Source organism: Protopterus annectens, chromosome 11.part0 (genome assembly GCF_019279795.1).
Source record: "Protopterus annectens isolate FY-2018-M chromosome 11.part0, PAN1.0, whole genome shotgun sequence".
In the NCBI taxonomy this organism is placed as follows: domain Eukaryota; kingdom Metazoa; phylum Chordata; order Ceratodontiformes; family Protopteridae; genus Protopterus; species Protopterus annectens.
In genome coordinates, this window is record NC_056745.1 from 1447639992 (window position 1) to 1447660729 (window position 20738).

Here is a 20738-nt window from a genome sequence, read left to right on the forward strand (position 1 = left end):
TGAAGAAGGCTACAACCTTTCAGCAGCAGTCACCCTGCTCACCGCTGAAGGCCCACCCCCGCACAGATGCATATCGGTACTACTGACCCCATCTCTGAGGGTATGTAGCAGCATAAGTAAGCTCTTCCCAACCCTTCACAGAGACGGTCATCAAACATGTAATCAGGGTTTTATTCTCTATGCCACTAGAGCTGGAACTGACACCTCATTAACTGAGAAAGTCAAGGTGTGAACAATTCACTTCCTGAAAAAGCTCTTCTTCTCTTCACAACAGAGATTTAGTAATTACACAGCGGTACTATGAGAGGGGATGGTGGGTAGGAAGACAGCTACTGCCAAAGTACTACTCAGACTTCAGCTGCAATCAATTAACAGTTTGTTGTGCAGTAAACTTTGTCTCCAAATAAAACAGCACTGAGAACATTTATTTTAATAAACAGGAAATAGTTTTTTTTTCATAAAATGCAAAATGAACAAGTGTCTCACCTTTGTCGGACTGCTTTGCTGTATAAAAAAAAGATCAGAATAAAAACTGGAGTACTTGTGCAATGAAGGATTATGATTAAGAATAAATTACTGAAAATAAAATATAGGTGCTTAAGTAACAGTGGGTCGACACTGTAAATAAATGACAGGAGAAACAATGCCATATTCTGTAATGTAGACTTATTAAATTTTCTTTTAAATCTTCGCTAAACACCAAATGTGGTTTACAGTTAAAGAAACTGAAACATTGCTTTATCAGGATACTTACATATAAATGTTTCTATTGCATTTCTAGCTGTAAAAAAAAAAGATTAAGAAAAACTTAATAAAAAGAATTAAGTATGAAATATACTTTTAAACATTCATTAACAAAAGATTCTAAATTTCAATAAAATGACAAATGAAAAATATGCTATAATATTACAGTTTGGGGAGAAATTTACTTTATTAGGCTGTTTTTTTAAATAAACTATATTATTCAGCATGAAAGCTACTGAAGAGGGGCCTTCTACTCCAAGTAACTGCCGATACTTCCTCGGTTGCTATGCTCAAATCATGTCAGCTATTTCCAATCTCTGAAGTTGTTCAGAAGCAGAATTGCCTTCTGTTAGTACACCATCATGCTGACATCAGGCAATAACAGTGAGCATAATCTCAGACCTACCACGTTTGATCCTCAATACATTTACACACCTAGGAAGGACAACATTTAAGGCAAGAAATAATAAAAATTCAAAGGATATACAAATACATACTTGTCTGACATGCAGGGAGCTCCAGCTGCTTAATGGATAGTCGATGGTATCAATTAAGTGAGAAATATTGCAAGGAAACATATAACATACTCAAACAAAATTTCCTTGCATTTTATTCTCCTGCCTTGAGGTCTGGTAAATGCCTACGTAGCAACTATCACGCTACTCTCACCACTTAAACTGCTGCTACCCTTAGCTACCAGGGCCATTGAAGTGAGGTATCATAATTTCTGAAACTCGCGTCATTTCTCTCACTCAAACGCTAGTGCTCGCGGAACCCGTCGGCAGCAGTAAGGAAGTACTGTTTATTTTTAACTGTATGTTATACAATATCATTTGAAGGCTTTGAGGTGCTGTATTTTGCTAAGTAGCATTAAAACCTTGCCAGCTCGCATTATTTGTCTACGAAGCTGTTAAATGTATGCACATATGGTAGAAGCAGTAGTGATTTTCTAAACTGTTTTTAACTGTTGCCTAGGTAGCTTAGTGGATAGGACAGTAAAATATACAAATGGAGTATATTACAAAAAAGGAATATTCCTGTTTCTGTTATCTTAGAATCATCTGTACAAGTAGTAGATTGCACTGCATAATGAATTAATGCTTCAGAGTCAGACACCCACTCACAAGTGTGCACAGAGAAGCACGGCCTAATTATTAGTGTTGCTAGGGACAAAGCAGGCGACATACCCAGCCCTGTTAAAATGCTGAGGTCTAACTAAGTGTGCACAGAGAAGCGTGGTCTAATTCTCAGTGTGCTTGCAAGAAAACATGAGACATTTCTGAAACGTTAAACGCTGTAGTCTGGCATGGTAATATTAAAGAAGTGTCTAAATTGTTTTACCTCACAACCAGCGAATAAGATTTGTACTATTAAGTATGTCTGTGGTCTGGCATTGAAATATTAAGGAAGTGTCTACATTATTTTACCTCACTAGCAGCGAATAAGATTTGTACTATTAAGTAGCATTTTTTCTCACCTGCTATCTGTTAGCTTACCTTCTCCTTTAAATATTATACAATAGCAAACAAGAAGTTATCTGTTGTTCAAATGATTGAAGATTGTGTCGAACAGCTTGCACTGCATCAAGTAACTCATAGAAATAAGCTGAAACGCTCATTGCACTATCCTAATCTCCATCACTATTTTCCTTCTCTTCCTAGGAACTTTCAAACTATTTTACCCTACCCAGCCCACCTCATATGAAAGGCTTGCAACATTAGGGACTGCTGCTGCTCATGATTTAACAGAAAATGCCAGCAATTTAACTCTGTTGTTGTTAAAAACAATGAAAGGAGACGAGGTTAATATTTCACTGTTAACCTATTATAGTGTGGGGATACAATACTGTAGTGTTCTGGTCGGGGGTCTACCGCACTGGCAACATCCCACTAGGCTACCCAATTATTTCTACAGTCTAGCCAAATTAAAAGTCCAAATCAATTAAGTAAGAAATATTGCAAGGAAGCCTGTAACATACTCAAACAAAATTACCTTGCATTTTACTCTCCTACCTTGACCAATCAGACTGGCTTTGCAATCTCGCGATCTGGTAAAACCCCCGCTCCATTCGCCTTCGGCACACTCTGCTCCCCTACCCTCTTTTCCAACCCACCCCCACTACTCCTACTTTTAATTTCTAACCCCCTAGTCACCTGACCACACCTTGCTCCAATCAACTACCTCATATCTATTTCTCTAACTACACCCCCTATCTTAACTCTCTCCCTTAGCATATACATAGTAACTACTGGCCATGCCCTCACACTTGCCTCCATACTTAAACCGCAATATCACTAATATCCAACTACCATTCCCATAACAAATACAATTCATCTCAGGACTTCTATTCCTCACTCTCACATTCTTATCCAATATCACATCCATTCATACTAACACTTCACTAGAAAACACGACGCTCCATACAACACATACATCCACAAAAAGAAACTCTCACAAATTTCACTATCAGCGCTACATTATTTAAAGACAGCTCAACACTACACATATAAATTTCACATAACATCTTAAACTAGAAAAATATTAGTTACATCCAACATAGAAATACCCAACACAATTAAACACACATTGTTGATCACAACGAGACTTCTCATATTAGGAGACATGCACCCAAACCCAGGACCACTTAATACCCCACTGCCACCCAAACCCAGGACCACTTAATACCCCTCTGCCAACCAAACAAAAGTCAAACTTACTAATTCTTAACATCAACACTAACAAGCTTCCTGACTTGCATGCATTTATAATCCACTACTCCTCAGACATACTAACCATTACTGAGACCTGGCTAAAACCTAGCATCCAAAATGAAGAAATCCTCCCACTAGGGTATAATATCTTAAGACAGGGTAAAACAGGAAGGAAGGGAGGATGGGTTGCCATCCTCTCTAAAAATACACATTATCAAAACTCTACAAACCCTCTTCCTACATTTCAAAATGTCGAAACCTTAGGCTCAACTCTCTCTCAAAATATATATATATATATATATATATATATATATATATATATATATATATATATATATAAAACAACACCAAAATGTTCTATTCCCCCAGTTAATAACTCTCCCACCATTGAGGAAATCTTACAATGGACTTCAGATAAACTCCCACAGGAATCCATCCTACTAGGTGACCTAAATACTGACTGGATAACCTGTAATTCCAACCCCAACTAACCATATTAATCTCTTTGGCTTTTCCCAACTCATTAAAGAATCCACTAGAGTAAATAAAAAAAAAACAATCTACCTTAGACTGGACACTAGTCAATTTCCTCAAGCCAAACTACCAAACAGGATGCTTACTAGATGGCCTAAGTGACCATCTCCCCACCTTCCTCCTACGTCAATGCACCAACCTTCCCAACCCCATAGTTTTTAGACAAGTCAGAGATGACCGCAAACTAAATATACAGGATAGGTTCATAGGCAGGTACTAGGCTATCTGCCCGAAGGCATTTATAAGCCAAGCCGGAATGTGTTGGCTTTTGCCGCCCCCTTAGATTAGTTCCCTGTGCCTCTGTCCAGCAGAGCCATTGAAATGATCCCTGGGGTAAACTTTGTTTCACATCCACTCAAGGTTTCTCCTGAAGAGAGTTAGCGAGGAGCTCTGCCTAATGTAGATTGGAATCTTGTTCCAGAGCATGAGAAGTCTCTGCGACAGGAATCTATCCCTCCAGCACGTCCTATTTATTGATGTGGTGAGGTTTAGATCCCTGGAGCGTGCGGCTCAAGGGGATATGGTTTTCTTTAGGTGGAGCATGTCCATCAATTCTGGAGTGGACATGGCCTTGTATGTCAGGCAGAGATCACCTCCAAGTAGGCGGTATGCAACCGAGTACAGCTGGAGTTTCTTCAGTTGAGCTGCATAGGGCATCTGCTTGAGGCCGGTGATCCTCTTGGTGAGGTACTTCTGTGGTCTTTCCAGTTGTTGCAGGTGTCTTGTAAGGTACATCCCAAATGGGGCACTGTACTCTATGATGGGTCTGATGAGTGATGCATAGAGGGGCCCAATGACCTCTTTCGATCTGGATACAAACCCCTTTGTGATTAGGTGGGCCACACAGAAGGATCTTCTGACCACTTTGGCAATGTGATTATCAAAGGAGAGGTTACTATCTACTTGTGTCCCCAGATCCCTTGTTACGTCTTCCGTATTTAGGGGACTACCACCTAATGTGGTAGTTTGTGGGCACTTTGTTTTCTCCAAAGGGGATGACTATGCACTTTTTTGGCATTTAGCTTGAGGCCATGGTTTTGACACCGGGTATCTGTCTCAGAGAGACCCTTCTGGAGGATGTCTGTGTCAGCCGGAGAGTCAATTATAGCCCCTAGTTTGCAGTCATCTGCGAACGTGGTCAGCCACAGTCCTCCTGTGCTTACCTGTACTTCTAAGAAGTATATGCCGAACAGGAGGGGTCCTAGGACTGAGCCCTGGGGAATGCCACTTGTAACCGGTTTAGAGTCAGACCTAGCTCCTGCATCTCTTACCGTGTGGGTTCTGTCCGTGAGCCAGTTGGCAATCCATCTCGTGATGTAGGGGTTTATGTTCAGGCTGGTGAGCTTGTCTATAACACCCGAGTGGGGAATGGTGTCAAAGGCCTTTGCGAGGTCTACGTAGGCTGTGTGGACCACCTTTCCCTCCTCTATAGCCTTGGTAACGGTCTCAAAGAAGTCCACCAAGTTTACGAGGCCTGGTCTGCCCTTAAAGCCGAACTGGGAAGGGTCCAGTGTTTGGAGGTTTCCAATGTCTCTGTTAATGAGATCCATGATGATGCACTCCATAGCTTTGCAGACCAAGCTAGTCAGGCTTATAGGGCAATAGTTCCTGGGGTCCGTTGTGGTTCCACCTTTGTGGAGTGGAATAACCTATGTGGGCACTTAGCCTGTGGAGAGGCTGAGTTTAAACAGTGCGTTTAGGTGAGGGATTAGTTCATCTTTGAGCTCATGTACGACGCAGCCTGGTACACTGTCCGGTCCCATTGATGCTGTCTTTCTGGCTTTGGAGAGGGCTGTTTTAAACAGAGTGTCTGTGATTTCAGGGGCACTACATTCTTCTGGTATAGTTATGGGCCTTCTGGGGGTGAGGGGGGGGGGTGAAGTCTGCACTGAACCTGTCTGCCAGGAAGTTGGCTATATCGGTCGGTTCAGTATATTTTGTGCCATTCTGCACCAACTCAGAGTAGATCTGAGAATTACCACTTAGATTCTTGACATAGCTAAAGAATGCCTTATGGTTATCTTTGGAGTCCATGGCAATTTTTCTTTCGAAGCTAGCCTTGGATGATTTTATGAGGGAACATAGTTTCTTGCTGATACTGATCAGGGATGTCTTCCCTTCTTGGGATTTTACTCTTTTCTGTACTAGTTTCCTCCTTCTATTGTATAGCTTGTTTATGGCAGGGGTCCACCAGACTGGCTTCCTTTTCTTGGAGGAGTGAGTCTTGGTTTTGTTTGGGATAGCACGATCCATGCATTCTTGTAGGTACCCGTAGAGTGCATTGGTAAAGGGTTTTGCAGCTTGGATAGCATTATCCTTTAGCATGGGGGCTTTGAAACTTCCCACCTCAGTCTTAAGTAACCTGAAGTTTGCTTTTGAAAAGTTTTTCACAGTGGTTTCCTTAACAGGGTGGTGGCGGAATGTGGATATCCAGAGTGATTAGTTTATGGTCAGATCTAACCAGCGAGGGGTTGACCACCAGTGTGGAACACCGGTCGCCCATGTTGGTGATGACCAGGTCCAATATGCTGTCACCTCTGGTGGGGGTGTTGACCAGTTGATCCAGGGCGTTTGAGTTTATAAATTCTAGGAAATGTTGTGCAAGGGAGTTTGTACTCGAGTAGTTCTCCCAGTTTATGTTTGGGTAATTGAAATCACCCAATATCAGGGTGTTTGGTAGGACCTTTATGCTTCCCAGTGTTTCCAGGAATGCAGAGTGGGGGTCCTAGGACATGGTGGGTGATCTGTAGCAAGCTATAATTTGAATAGCAGTTTTGCCCATTGTTAGCTGCATGTGGATGATCTCTGAAGCATAGCATTATGCTGTGCCACTAAGCCGGAGGTGTGGGTATCCTTGATGAATATGGATACTACCCCGCCTTTTGTATTTCGGTCCAGGTTTTGTGACCGAAATGTACGGTATGAGTTGTAGCCTGGTAGTTCTGGGGTGCTCTCTGGAGCCTTGAACCAGGTTTCTGTTACTGCACATATATAGATTTTCGCCATACTGAGGAGTGCGTGCATTTTGAGGTTTAGACTTCTGGCACTCAGTAGCATTACTTTCAGTTTTTTTGTTACTTGTGCTATTTACGACAGTGGGTTTGTCTTTTGAGCCTTGCCTAAAAAAGGCACTATGAGGGTGGCAAGAGCCTTGTCCAGTATTCGAAAGCCTAAGGGTGACAGGTGCAAGCCGTCTTTAGCGAAGCAGCGTGGCTTGCCGAGCATGTCATCACAGGCTGACAAGACACTGGATCCCCTTTGAATGACACCAGAAGCTTAGCCAATTGTTGAAATTGATCATTTTTTCTCTATACCGTGGTATCATTCTTGGTGAGGGCAGGATGCTACTCAGGGTCATACCGGCCTGGGCTACGTGATCAGAGAGCTCCTCCAGGTCTCTTTTCATGTAGTCCAGAGAGGTACGGCTCAGGTCATTCACACAAACATGGACAATGACAGGGTCATATTTGTACTTGTTCTGGAGTGACCTGAGTGCTTGTGTTATGTGGTGGATCCTGGCACCCGACAGGCAGCTAACAGTAACCTTCTCCTTGTTCAGCCTAGTGAGTGGGACGTCAGTTTGCCTGACTATAGAGTCACCTATTACTAGTGTGTTGGGTATGTTATTTTGCCTTAAGGGCTGTGATTGTGTGGCACACTGGTTTTGTGAAGTATGTGCTTCATGGTTTGTGTTGGGGGGGGTGGCGGTTGCTTGGATATCTGCTTTGGAGGTTTTTGTTGCTTTTGCAGATTTTTATTTAGAGCCTCAGAGTATGTTTCCGTGTATTTATGTGCGTTTTTTGCCGGTGCTGGTTTCATAGGTCTATGCGAGACTGGTAGTGTATTGCAAGTAATTCCCTTCTCCTCTTGACTGCCTAGTCCACTCTTGGGTTGAGAGAGCTTAGCCTCCAGTTTGGCTGTATAATTGCATCACATGTATTAGTGTTTGGTGGAAGGAGGAGAGGGTTGTCCGTGTACATGACGCAATTGCAACATTGCCTCAAATGCCCAGATTCACCAGTTGGACTGGAGAATACACCTGAAACTGCCCTTTGGACATGCCTGGATAGGTACAGTGAACTGTTTTACTGATTGGCTGGGTAAGGCTGAATAGAGAGCCTTGTCCTTCTCTATTCTAGTCTACTGCTAAGGTTTATTATTGCTTGCTATGAGTTTTGAGACGTGAATGGTTTGAGTGCTTAAGGAAAAATTGAAGAGTAGACTTTCTGGAGCCGGTAATAGTTATAACCTAGCTAACCGGCGTGCAAAACCGTGCAAATGCAGGTTTTACGGCAGGGAAATGAAAGAGATAGAAATTAGCCCAAAACGGCCAATAAACTACTAATTTCTGGGCTGAAACCACTCCTCCAGGGACAGATAGGCTACTCAAAGCTCCCTCTCTCACAGTGAACAGAGAAACTTCCTTCTATCCAAGTAAGGTATGGGCAAACACTGACACTTGTAACACAGCCCTGAATTCAGCACTAACCTGAAAACTGGACTATACTAGCTTAGAAAGACAGGAACACAAGTATATTTTTTTTAAAGAAAAAGAATAAACGTCCTCCAGAGGTATAAATGCACTGCTAGTTAGGACCACAACCGTGGTTATTAAAACAATTATTGTAAAATACTGGCAGAGCAAACCAAGGCACATTAACAGCATAAATATCATAAAAACATTTTATTTGTGTGAGCACTTTCACGACTTTGACCTGCCACTTCATCAGACATTTTAAAAGCATTTTAACTGTTGCATTTTAAAGAATTCTTAACCAATAATACAATGACAATCATTATCTAGTCTATTAAAGAAATAGACATTGTACAAAACTATATACAACAATGAAAACACACAAAAAATGATAGATAAACCTACTTGCATCTATTTACAATATGGTTACAAATGACAGTAAAAACATCTCATATATGATATATAACATTTCATAAAAGTGTAACATATAAAAAAAATATATAATATAAGACTGTCATTTAAATCTCCTATTTTTTTTAAATGGGCTTAATGCATATTTTATCGTTCAGCCCTTTACCCTTATTGCCTCTCATTCAAATAATCCATCTTAATTCTATGGATTCCACCTTATTTTCAATGTCACCCCCAGGAATATTTTCATGAATCACCACCAGAACCATAAATTTAAAGCTATGTGCAGCATCATTTCTTGTAATGTGTTTTGGCCAGGGCATTAGTGCATATAGAGTTATTTATACAATAAATATGTTCTCTTATTCTATCACAAAAACGGCAATCTGTTTTGCCTATATAGAAACTATTACAGGCCTGGCATATAGCTAAATATACTAAATGTATAGTATTACAATCAGCCTGAACCTGAAAATGTAAAAAATTTCCTGTATCAGGATGCAAAAATTCACTTGAGCTGTCAATAAATTTACACCAATTGCAGTTCTTACAAGGGAAAGTCCCATTTACTTTGTTTGGACCAATATTCATAACATCTTTAGGAAAACATAATTTTTTTAAGTTCTTTTTACTTTTATATGTAAAACTGGGTCTTTTACCCACAATAGAAGCTACTTCTTGGTCAGTAGTAAGTAGAGACCAATTATTTTTTATAACTTCCTCAATGCTGCGGATATTTCCTGAATGGGTGAGGGGCATCCTTAATAAACCCTTAGTTCTACCAGTTTTTGGAAAATCTATCCAAGGTCCATCAGAAAAATGGTTTCCCTTCATTATTGTGAGACTGCACTACCTTGTTTAAAACAGTGTCCACTTCTCTTCTATTATATCCCCTTTCATAGAATCTCATGGAAAGGGAAGAAGTTTCTATATTAAAATCTGCATCACTAGCATTTAATCTAGATGCTTGGAGACATTGACGTTTAATAATATTATGATAGATATATGATGGATGCATACTTTTTCTATGTAGTTATTACTATAACAACTCTTTCTATATATTCTAGTAGAGAATGTACTGTCAAATAACCTAAAAATGGTGACATCTAAAAAATTTATAGAATCCATAGAATAACTAAGGGTGAACGTTAAAAAAGGAGTGCATGAATTTAAATATTCATGAAACCTCAAAAGTGAATCTAAATGACCGTCCCATAATAAAAAGAGATCATCCACAAATCTCCTGTAGAAAACAACTTCTGGAAATCTCATAAGTATATTTGTGGTCTCCCACTGTACCATAACAATATTGGCGTAGTTATTGGCACTGGAAGTTCCCATATCTATGCCCTTTTTCTGTAAACAGAACTGACCATCAAAGGTAAAAACATTATTTTCTAAAATGATTTCCATAAATAAACACAATAATTCTATAAATGTTGCATTAAATTTACTATTAATACAAAGATATTAATTTAATATGTCTATGCCTAAATAATTTGGAATACAAGTAAATAAAGATTGAACATCTAATGTAACTAATACATGTACAATTTTTTTCTTTCACAGAGGAATACAGGTCACTTAGAAAATTATTTGTATCAATTAAAACATATCTGTTATTGCATAAAACACTTCAAAACTGTTTCTCAAGGAAAATTGATATGTTCTCTGTGCACCAGCCTCTGCCAGATACTATGAGTCTAAAGGGCGGTTTATATGCATCTTTATGGATTTTTGGCAACCCTTTTAAACAAGGAATGGTAGGTTCATCACTTATAAAAAAACTAATATTGTTCCATAGTAATATTACGTCCTAACAAACAATCATTTAAAGCACTGTTAACTCTTCGAACAATGACATTGATGTAAAACATGTTTATAAAAGTATATGTATCTGTACCTCTAAGCACAGATAACATCTCATTTACATAATACATTTTAGCCATTACTGCTGTAAGACCTCCTTTATCAGCAGGTTTAATGATTATGGAATATTGAAAGACAAATTTTTTAGCGCTTGGCGCTCTAAAGCATTTAAATTAAAATTAACCTTCCCCATGTTCCTATTAATAAAGAAACAATATCATTTTCACATTTCTTTTCAAAAACTTGTACTGTTGCAGTATTGCTTGGTACATAAGTACTAGGTTTTCCAAGCTGAGTAAATTATGCGTGAACACTTTTAAATCGACAATACAGTCTGAAATACCATTCAATTGGGTGGGTATAAAACTTGTACCTTTGTTAAGCAGAGAAACTTCCTCTGCTGACAAATTATATGAAGAAATGTTCCAAATTAAGGGCTTGCCGGTTTCTGCCACATTTTCTTCAAAGTATGGTTCTCGGTGCTGTCAGAGTTCAGCTTGCGTTTTGACCTGCCTCTGCTGAAAGAGCATCTGTTCACAGGTGAATTTATTGGAAAAGGGAAAGAATGGCCATTCTTGTTTAAATTAACTCCATGCTGCTACTGTTCAGTGGAAGCATTGCTCAATAGAGGCGGAAATGGGCGTAAACTGTTATTAATGCTAGACACATTAAGGAGTGAAGCTTTACTCCTAACATCTACATTATTCCTCTGAGTGTTTGCTGACACAGAAGGAGTACAAACGACCGTTGTCGTATTCGTGATTTTCTATGGCCGTTTCATAAGCAGTATTTAGATTAGGCTGTTTAACCTCTTGATTATCAGGCATCTGTTGTTGCCAGATTACTGCTCTGGGCCAAGCAAAGACACGCCCATTTGAAAAATCAGCTGCATCTCTATCCAGTTTTTTCTGTTTTTGAAGAAGCAATTTGCGCTCAAAAGCTGTCACTGAATCCAAGATATAACAATTTTACATCTAATATATCAGCAGACAGCAGGATATTTATTATATAACTAATTTTGTAAGTCCATGACCAATGATAGTAGTCTTTCCTCCTCAGGTTTAAAAAAACTTAATAAGTAAACGCATGTAATTATAATGAAGTTCTAAATTCAATTTCTGCCATTGAATTAATAGTTCTTTGCATTGTTCACCATATGTAGGCATTTTTAGAACTCTTAAGCCACTAGGTACTACTTGAAGCTCAAGACAGGCTTCAAAATGATAGCGTTGAAATTGCAAGCGTTTTAATTTATATAGGCTGTCTTTGATTTGAAACAAGTCTTTGCGAAGAGTAGAAGCATCAAAATGATTACCTTGGTCAGGTGTAGATTGGTTAGAAGCTTTATATCCCAATTAGGGGTTTTCAGGTAAGTTTAAAAGCTGAAGTAGTCTTCCATTAGCTGGAGTAGTTCCATGCTTTTCTTTTTCAGGTACATAAGATAACTCAATGTCATTAACAGTTCCTTCTGCCATGGTAACCTCTGGTTTTAACCAATTTAGTAAAGAAAAAGAAGAATAAATATCCTCCAGAGGTATAAATGCACTGCCAGTTAGGACCACAACCGTGGTTATTAAAACAATTATCGTAAAATACTGGTAGAGCAAACCAAGGCACATTAACAGCATAAATACATAAAAAATTACTGAGTCATATATTTTTTTATATGCTGCGCTTTTCTGAAATGTTATACATCATATATGAGATGTTTTTACTGTCATGTGTAACCATATTGTAAACAGATGTTAGTAGGTTTATCTATCAATCATTTTTTATGTATTTTCATAGTTGTATATAGTTTTATACACTATTTCTTTAACAGACTAATTAGATAATGATTGTCATTGTGTTGTTATTGGTTAAGAATTCTTTAAAATGCAACAGTTGGTTTTAAAATGTCTGATGAAGCGGCAGGTCTAAGCCGTGAAAGCGCTCACACAAATAAAACGTTTTTATGATATTTATGCTGTTAATGTGCCCTGGTTTGCTGTAACAGTATTTTACGATAAGTATATTTTTTTGTTTTTTTCAGAAAATAAAGCAGATACAATAAAAAAAAACACTTTAAATGCACAGAAATGGCTATCACACGAGTGTGTAGTCTACAACATTTAAACAGGTAATTTAAACACAAAAACAACTTTGTTAAAAGTGCAGGCAGTAAAAAATATGTAGCTAAAATAAGCTGTTTAAATCACAGAAACTCTAGACAAATCCGCATTTTGAGCAGAATTAGCTAAATGCCGCAAGAAAATGCAGAAAAATAATACTTAATCACTCCAAAGTCTCTCTTTTGTCTCTCTGCTGCTGTAGAATTCTGCAGGGCACCAGGTAGGAGCTTGCTGAGCTGTATACTAGCACAAAAACATTGCAAATGGTTTTATAGCAGGGAAATGAAAGAGATCTTAACAATATTCTAAGGCAATGTAAAGGGAAAGTACAGTTTTGTACCTACCATAAATGTAGATGTCCGAACAGGATAGCATCTGCAGTCCTAACAAATGGGTTGTCCTGTCACAGGGTCAGCAGGCCTTGATCCGGATCGGCAAAGTCTGGAGTCTGTCGGCCCTGGCGTCAATCTCACCGGACACGCCATCTCTGCTGGTCTTATAAAGGCATCAGCCGGCCATTTTCTCAGTGTTTTCCTTGCCCCTGCCCCAGATGCTGTGATAGCTAAACTTTGCAAAAAACACAATGTTTTCAAAAAATCCCAAAAGTAAAAGAAAAAAACAAAACAAAAATATGCATGTATATACACCATATACAATATACAAAACTATACCCCCAGCTAGGCAATAGGTAGAGTACAGGGAAGGGAGGTGGAGGAAGGAGGGAAGAGGTGTGGCGGATCCTGACATTTATGCATCGCAAACTGTACTATCATATCAACAAACTTGTACAAACCCCTACAAATGTAATTCTGCACACTACCAAAAACTAACAAATGAATAAGAAGCCAAAGCCAAACTGGAGGACAGGGGAGTGAGAATACTGCCTGTGGTTGAGGCAGAAAACAATACAGTGGCAAACCCTGCTCGGAATCTAGAGTATAGTTATAATCATGTGCAAATGTGGGAGCCATTAGTAGCCTCCAAGTAGCAGCCTCAAGCCACTCCTCGGTAGCTGAGGTGCCTAAGAAGGTTGTGGTTGATGCCTTATGTAGTATAGAAGGATCTTTATTTTATGTGAATAATTTTTTCCTGAGATTGAGCTCAGAATGTCTGCTTTTCCTTCCTTCCTGTTGCATAGGCTACCAGGAGCTGGTCATTTTCCTTCCGTTGCTTTTCTTACAGGCATAGCGCACAGCTCTATTGCTGTCATGTCTGCGCATCCATGCATGTAGTGTTCCCTGCAGCTCCTAAGGATTGTTGTGTGGATTAGTCTTTGGTGGATTGTGTGGGATAGTGGTTTGTGGTAGGATTGTGGAGCATAGGATGTAGGATGGATGGATGTGTTTCACTTACAATGATGAAAGCAGTTTTCCAGGATTATCTCGATTGACCATTATGTAGGAACGGTTCCCTCTTTGAGGAAGTGTAAATTGTTGTAGTTCCCAAATTCAAGTATGATAGTAAACAATGGCAGCTGAAAGTGAGGGTTTGGAAGGAGGGCTGTGTCTGCTGGTTGTTCACAATATTCAAGTCAATTTTTGAACTGGTTTCTTCTAGGAGTTTTTACATTTGCATTCCTCTGAGGAACTTATAGAGTAGGCCATCTCTGAAGGGCTGCGAAACTGGATCTTGCGAGAATAGGGGATGCACTGGAATTCTGCAGAAATAGCTGATGCATGTATCTGAGTGTAACACCAGGATTCTACATATCTACCTTCTCATGGAATAGGCAAGGACCAGATCTAAAATGCATTTAACCTTCATCCATAAATCCATTCCTTCTAGTGACATGTCTTTCCCCTTTTTGTGAGTTGCAGACTTCCTCCTGTTTAAATAAAGATGCAGCTCTTATGTAATGTCCCTTTCAGGAGTTGCTAACTTAGTTGGTTTAATGCAAGATGTTGTCAGTTGCAGAAGTTGCAGTTGTTGGTGCCAAGGTAGAGTCCACGTCTCCTGTTTGAGACAGTCTCTTTGGATTGATACCAATGTAATTGCATCCAACGGATAAAAGAATTTGGGTGCTGTCAGGCTTGATTTTTGAGCTCAGAGGGAAGCTGATAGCCAAGCAGAGGGCTCCAATTTGAGGCTTTCCAAATTCAGCTAGAGAGTGAGTGGGGATCAAGATGGTGGGATGTCCATGTGCAGAATTTCTGAGCGAGGAATGAAGTCTGGGTAGCATCATTGTTTGAGCCTAAGTGGTTGGGATGGCCTTGAGTGATGCTGCAGTGCTATTATTCGTTTTCACATGAGCCTTGGTGAAGGGTTGACACATGTACTTCTGAGCATCACAGAGCAAATATTGCTAACATGTCTGCTAGATGCTCATGCTTCCTGTTTGTTTTTCCAGAGTCACCCATAAAAGGTAATGTGTCTGTCCTGTTTGTTGATTTACCACACATGACTGTGGTGTTGTCTGTCCTTAGTTGGAATACCAATGATTTTCCCCTGTTTGTTGATGTACCCGATTAGTTTACTGAGTCCGAGTTTTGAAAATGCACTGTGAATTGAGGAATGAGTCCATACTGTCATTATAGGCTTGTCTGTATGGTGTTTGAATTGTCGGTTGTTGAAGGCGATAGAATGGTTTGGCTTATGTCTTGTTGTGCCGATCAAAGCCTCGTTTTTCTGGCAGTCTGAGCCTATTTATTTCTCTTGTGGAAGGCATGAATGTTGGGGACCAGCTCTTCTTTGCCTTGTGTTGAGATTATTTATTTATGTACTTAAGCAGCTTTCTCAGTTTATGCCATGTATTCAAAGCCATGCAGGATGCTATGTTGAACCCTTGTTGTTTTTCTTTGCTGTTGCTTTGTATTTGGGAAAGTTGTGCAAGTTGCCAAGAGTGAGCCCATTCTTGTGTTTACTCAGCCCTGCATGCCATATCTTAGTTATCCAATGGTGCACCAAGAGTATGTACTTTAATGGTATCAGTTTTGACTTTTTTTGTTTGTTTAAATGTCCACTTCCTTGTAGTGTTGTGTGCAAGCTTGTCTTTCTTGGTTCTTGTTCAGGCAGTCGTCCAGGTATATCTAATTTTTTGTGTCCCATTATGCATGCAGGAATTGTTATGAACTGCATGGTAGGAATGCTCTGAAAGAAGTAGATGTCAAAGGGCAATGGTGAGTATTGCAAGATATCTGATCCTGCTGGAAAATTTTCACTTCATTTGCAATTGGCGGTATGGGGGGCGCAGGCACTCTCCTTGAGATGATTGTTACCTGAGTCAAGATGCCTTGCATTGCATGGATTTTGAAGTTGGTGTAGGGTTGATTTTTGTTTAAACGATGATGAATGTTATAAGCGGACAGGTCGAGAATAGGTCTCTTGGTTTTAGAAGAGTCTGTCGTAAATGGTCTGAGTGGAGTCCCTTGTACTGGTCCTGTAGGTCAACCACACGATTTTGGCCTTCATCTTTGTTCTACTTGACTTTTAGGTTAGTTCTGGTTTTGGTTTTTTTCTCTCTTGGTTTTGTGGGTGGTTTTGGTTGAATGTCTGTGGGGAGCCTTGGTCTAGGTATTGCAAATAGTCTTGACTCTTTGTGATATAGTGTTTGAGTTTGCTTGTTTTTTTCAATAAGGAAAACTTTGTATCTTTTCTATGGTAAGTGTTTAGAAAATGTTAGAGGTGTTCGTGTGTGTGCAGTTGTTGTGCTGTTGCTGTGGTGATGGTTGCCTCGTTGGTGCACCTGTTGCCACCTTAGGCACCTGGCACCTCTGTAGCCACTAGTGGTGTCCTTGTTACTATTCTGCCTCTTGTGTCTTGCCTCCCTCAATTTTTGATTTTTTGGACCTGGGAAACCTGTGGTTTTTGGAAGGGGTGTCGTGATGAACCTCCTTGGGAGCACAGGTTTCTTCCAATTTTTGGTTTTGTGCTTTGGGCAGGATTCCCTGTTTTTTTTGACTTGGGACTAGACATTGAGGAGAACCAAAAACATCAAGAAGGTCTCCTCTCTTTAAGAGCTCTTGCTCTCTTAACTTTTCCAAGCATACTTGATCTAACCATGCATGCCTGCATCATAGCCACATTTTAATCTACTGGTCTAAATTGGAATGTTGCCATATCTTCCTTTTTCACATATTTATGTGGAATCTATTCATTTCAGTTTCTTTTTTAACTGATAGAGCATAAAATTCACTATTGGAATGCATCAGAGGACCAGCAAGCCTAGCTGAGATTGGAGCGGAACTTTACTGGTATGTGTCATATGAAACTGATCTAATTCTATGGAGGCCTATCATTTGAGAGAGGTGAGCTAGCTGTACCGGGACTCTCTAAGTCTTCTGGCATGCATAGAATCGCAAATTTTGATCAAAAAGGTTCTGTTCGAGGAGTCTTGGGTCCAGGGAGTACCCTTCCCGGTCTATCAGAGGCTGCAAATCTTAAAGATGAGTCCACAAGGGCCCTGTATGAGGCATTTGATGCATGGCCTATGGGTTATCAAAGTCGAAGGTCCTGCCTTTTTTCTTGAATGAGAGGGATTAACCCTCAAGCACCGTAGCCTCTCGTAAGATGGCTAGAAAGGGGTCCCTATGTAAAAGGTCAGGAGCAGAAGGAATAGGTTCTCAGCATCAGAAATGCCATTGGGAAAGAGGAGCCTGGAAGGTAATGTAATGACTGAAGAAAATTCAGAAGTATCTGTGGAGGCCTCTGTCTGAATCTAATGACCCTTCAGCAGAGGATCAGAACCCTGTCTGGTGGAGGTTGGCTCTCCTTAAGGTGTATAGATGAAGTCATGAGGTAGAAGGAATTGAACTGGAGCTCAGTGGGATCCTTCCCCAAGAGCCTCTGCCCTCTGCAGGAGTGCTTTGATGGTCAGAAGAGGGTTCATCTGAGGGGCTTAGGAGGCACTGATTTAGCAGTTTGACTTCTTTGAACTGTAGGGATGGTGTCCGAGAGGTCCCAGGAAGCCACACATTAGTGCCAGGCGAGACAGTCTCAAAGGGATGGTTGTGAACTGGGGCTGTGGGTAGATTAGAGGGCACGTTATAGAGGCTCCTTCAGGAGGTTTAGACAGGGTAGCATGGGCGCGTCATGGATAGAGCAGCCAATTTTAACCCTTGCACTTTGGTGCTTGGTAGATTTATGCTTATCAATTTTGCTTAGTCGGAGTTCCCGATTGCATAATGTAGGCAAAGTCTCCTGGAAAGGAGACATTAAAGGGGTGACCAATCGCAGCTCGACAGCCGGTTGCTCATAAAACAAAATTCAGTCTGGCTACGCCGGTTCGGGCCTAAACAAGGAAGGGTGCTCTACAAATCTCGGCTGTGTATTTGAACCGCACAGTCGTAACAGTCTGCTTTGCCAACATCGGGCTTCTTTAAGAAAAGAGGAGGCTAAACGACTTAGCTTTGACGTCCCACAAGTCTTAAAAGTAACACATCCTTTTCCGCGATCAAGCGCCTGCTGCGCCATGCTTAAAGAAGACTGAGGTTATGTTCGCCGGGCGATGCTGCTTAAGTAAGAAAAGCAACAGCAGTAAGAGGAAAGTGAAGCGCGACATCAGTGAGCCAAAGACAGACTGAGATTATTCGGGTGGTCAATGCCTTTTTAAAGAGCGAGGGCAGAGCATTTGTTAGACTGCCAGATGCATCCTGAAGGACATGACCAGGCGAAGGAGAGCCGACAGCAGAAGGCTTGAATTTGTTAGGACTGCAGATGCATCCTTGAAGGACATCCACTACTTACTCTAGTTTCAGACCAAGCTGTTGACTGCTTTAACAGTACTCTCACTAATGTCCTTAATATAGTCACACCCACCAAAAAAATTAGAGTCAAGGCAAACTATGCACAACGGCTAAGTAGGGACACAAGAACCCTACTAAGAGCTAGAGATAAGGCTTGGAAAATCTGGAAGAGGGATAAAGTACAATTGTGTACCTACCATAAATGCAGATGTTAGAGTGTATTCACTGTTGCAGTCATTACAATTGGATTATCCTGCTGGCAGGCTACCCGCAGTCGGCCCGAGTTCCAAAGTCTAGGCCCAGCGTCAGTTTCTGTCGCCTCCTCCCTGACGTCAGTGCGCCAGGGGTATAAAAGATGTAGCCAACGCCATTTTCTTCAGTTTTTCTTGCCCCAGATGTCAGGTGACCCTAAAATGGTAGGCTCACTAATGCCTAAAAGCATGCATAACCAAAAAACAACTTTTCCTTCATCTACAAGCAAATACACCACATAGGTTGTATAGAATAGAGAAGTACAGATAAGTCCCAACAAGGAAAAAGGGGGATGGAGGGAGGGTAACCTGGACTGCAACATTGAATACACTTGAACATCGACATTTATGGTAGGTACACAACTGTACTATGCTCATCGTGTTTCACTGTTGCAGTCATTACAATTGGGTTGAATCCGAAAGCTATGGTTGGGAGGCTGGTGCTAAATAGGATTAGGAGAGGCTATCAGGCACTGCAGAACTGCAGTGGCAAAGCCTGCCCTGGATTTAGAATAGAGAGGTAAGTGATAGTGTTTTGTAAAGGTATGCACTGAACTCCAAGTTGCAGCCTCTAAGATGTCTTTGGTTGGTACTCCTCTGAGGAAGGCTGCTGAAGTGGCTGCTGCTCTGGTGGAATGTGGCCTAATGCCCTTAGGCACTGATTTGCCATGCTGTGAATAGCAGAAACAAATGCAGTGGCTTATCCACTTTGTAATAGTCTGCTTTGAGATAGGCTTTCCTTGTGATCCTGCAGCATATGCTACTAGAAGTTGTTCAGTCTTTCTGAAAGCTTTGGTTCTGTCCAAGTAGAAGCGTAGCTGCCTGTGAATGTCCAAAGAATGCAGAAGTCTCTCACCCTTATTCTGTGGATTTGGATAAAAGGTAGGCAAGTGAATTGTTTGGTTAAGGGCCACACTGGTCAATACCTTAGGCATAAATGTAGGGTTTGTCCTCAGAGAAACCCTGTCAGGATGGAAAATGATAAAAGGTTCCACAGCCATGAGTGCCTGTAACTCTGAGACTCGTCTAGTGGAGGTTATTGTTAGGAGCAGAGCTGTTTTCCAGGATAAGAATTTTATATCAGTTGCAGAGGCTGGCTCAAAGGGAGGAAGTGTAAGTTTTTCCAAGACATAGTTGAGGTCCCATGCAGGTATTGGTGCTCTCCTAGGGGGTCTTATGTTTTTGGCCCTATGTTTTTGGCCCCTCTGAGGTACTGCCTTATTAATGGATGAGAAAAAATAGGTGGTTCTGTATTTTAATGAGCTGAAATGGCAGAGGCATGAATTTTAATGGATGAAAAGGAAAGGCCTTTATCTCAGTTAAGTACTGTAAAATCTGAGGAATATTTGGAAAAATCGTGTCAATACCTTGTGCCTGGTTCCAAGTACAGAATCTCTTCCATTCTTCTGCATAATATTTTCTGGTGCTAGGCCTCCTGGCCTCCAAAATAACATCCATAACTGCTTTAGAAAGAGGTGCGTCTCGAATGGCTACATTATCCGCCATGCTGCCAGGTTTAGGGTCCTGAGTTGGCTGTGCAGTATCTGACTGTCTTGTTGAGTCAATAAGTGAGGAATTTGAGGTAGTGTCCAAGCTGGACATTGGGACAAGCTCTTTAGGATTGGGTACCAGTGCTGGCGGGGCCAGTCTGGGGCAATCAGAATCATTTTTGGCTTCTCTTGTCTGACCTTAAGGAGTACTTTGGGGAGGAGAGGCAGAGGAGGAAAGGCATATACGGTTAGGTTTTTCCAGCTGAAAGATAGAGCAACCAGTTTCCATGCTTGCTTGTGATAAATCCTTGTGCAGAATCTTTGTAGTTGGCAATTATGAGGAGAGGCAAATAGGTCTATGTCGGGACATCCCCAGTTCCTTGTTATCATGCTGAAGACTTGTGGATCTAACTTCCACTCGTGGGGATCCATTAGGTTTCTGCTTAGTTCGTCTGCCAGGGT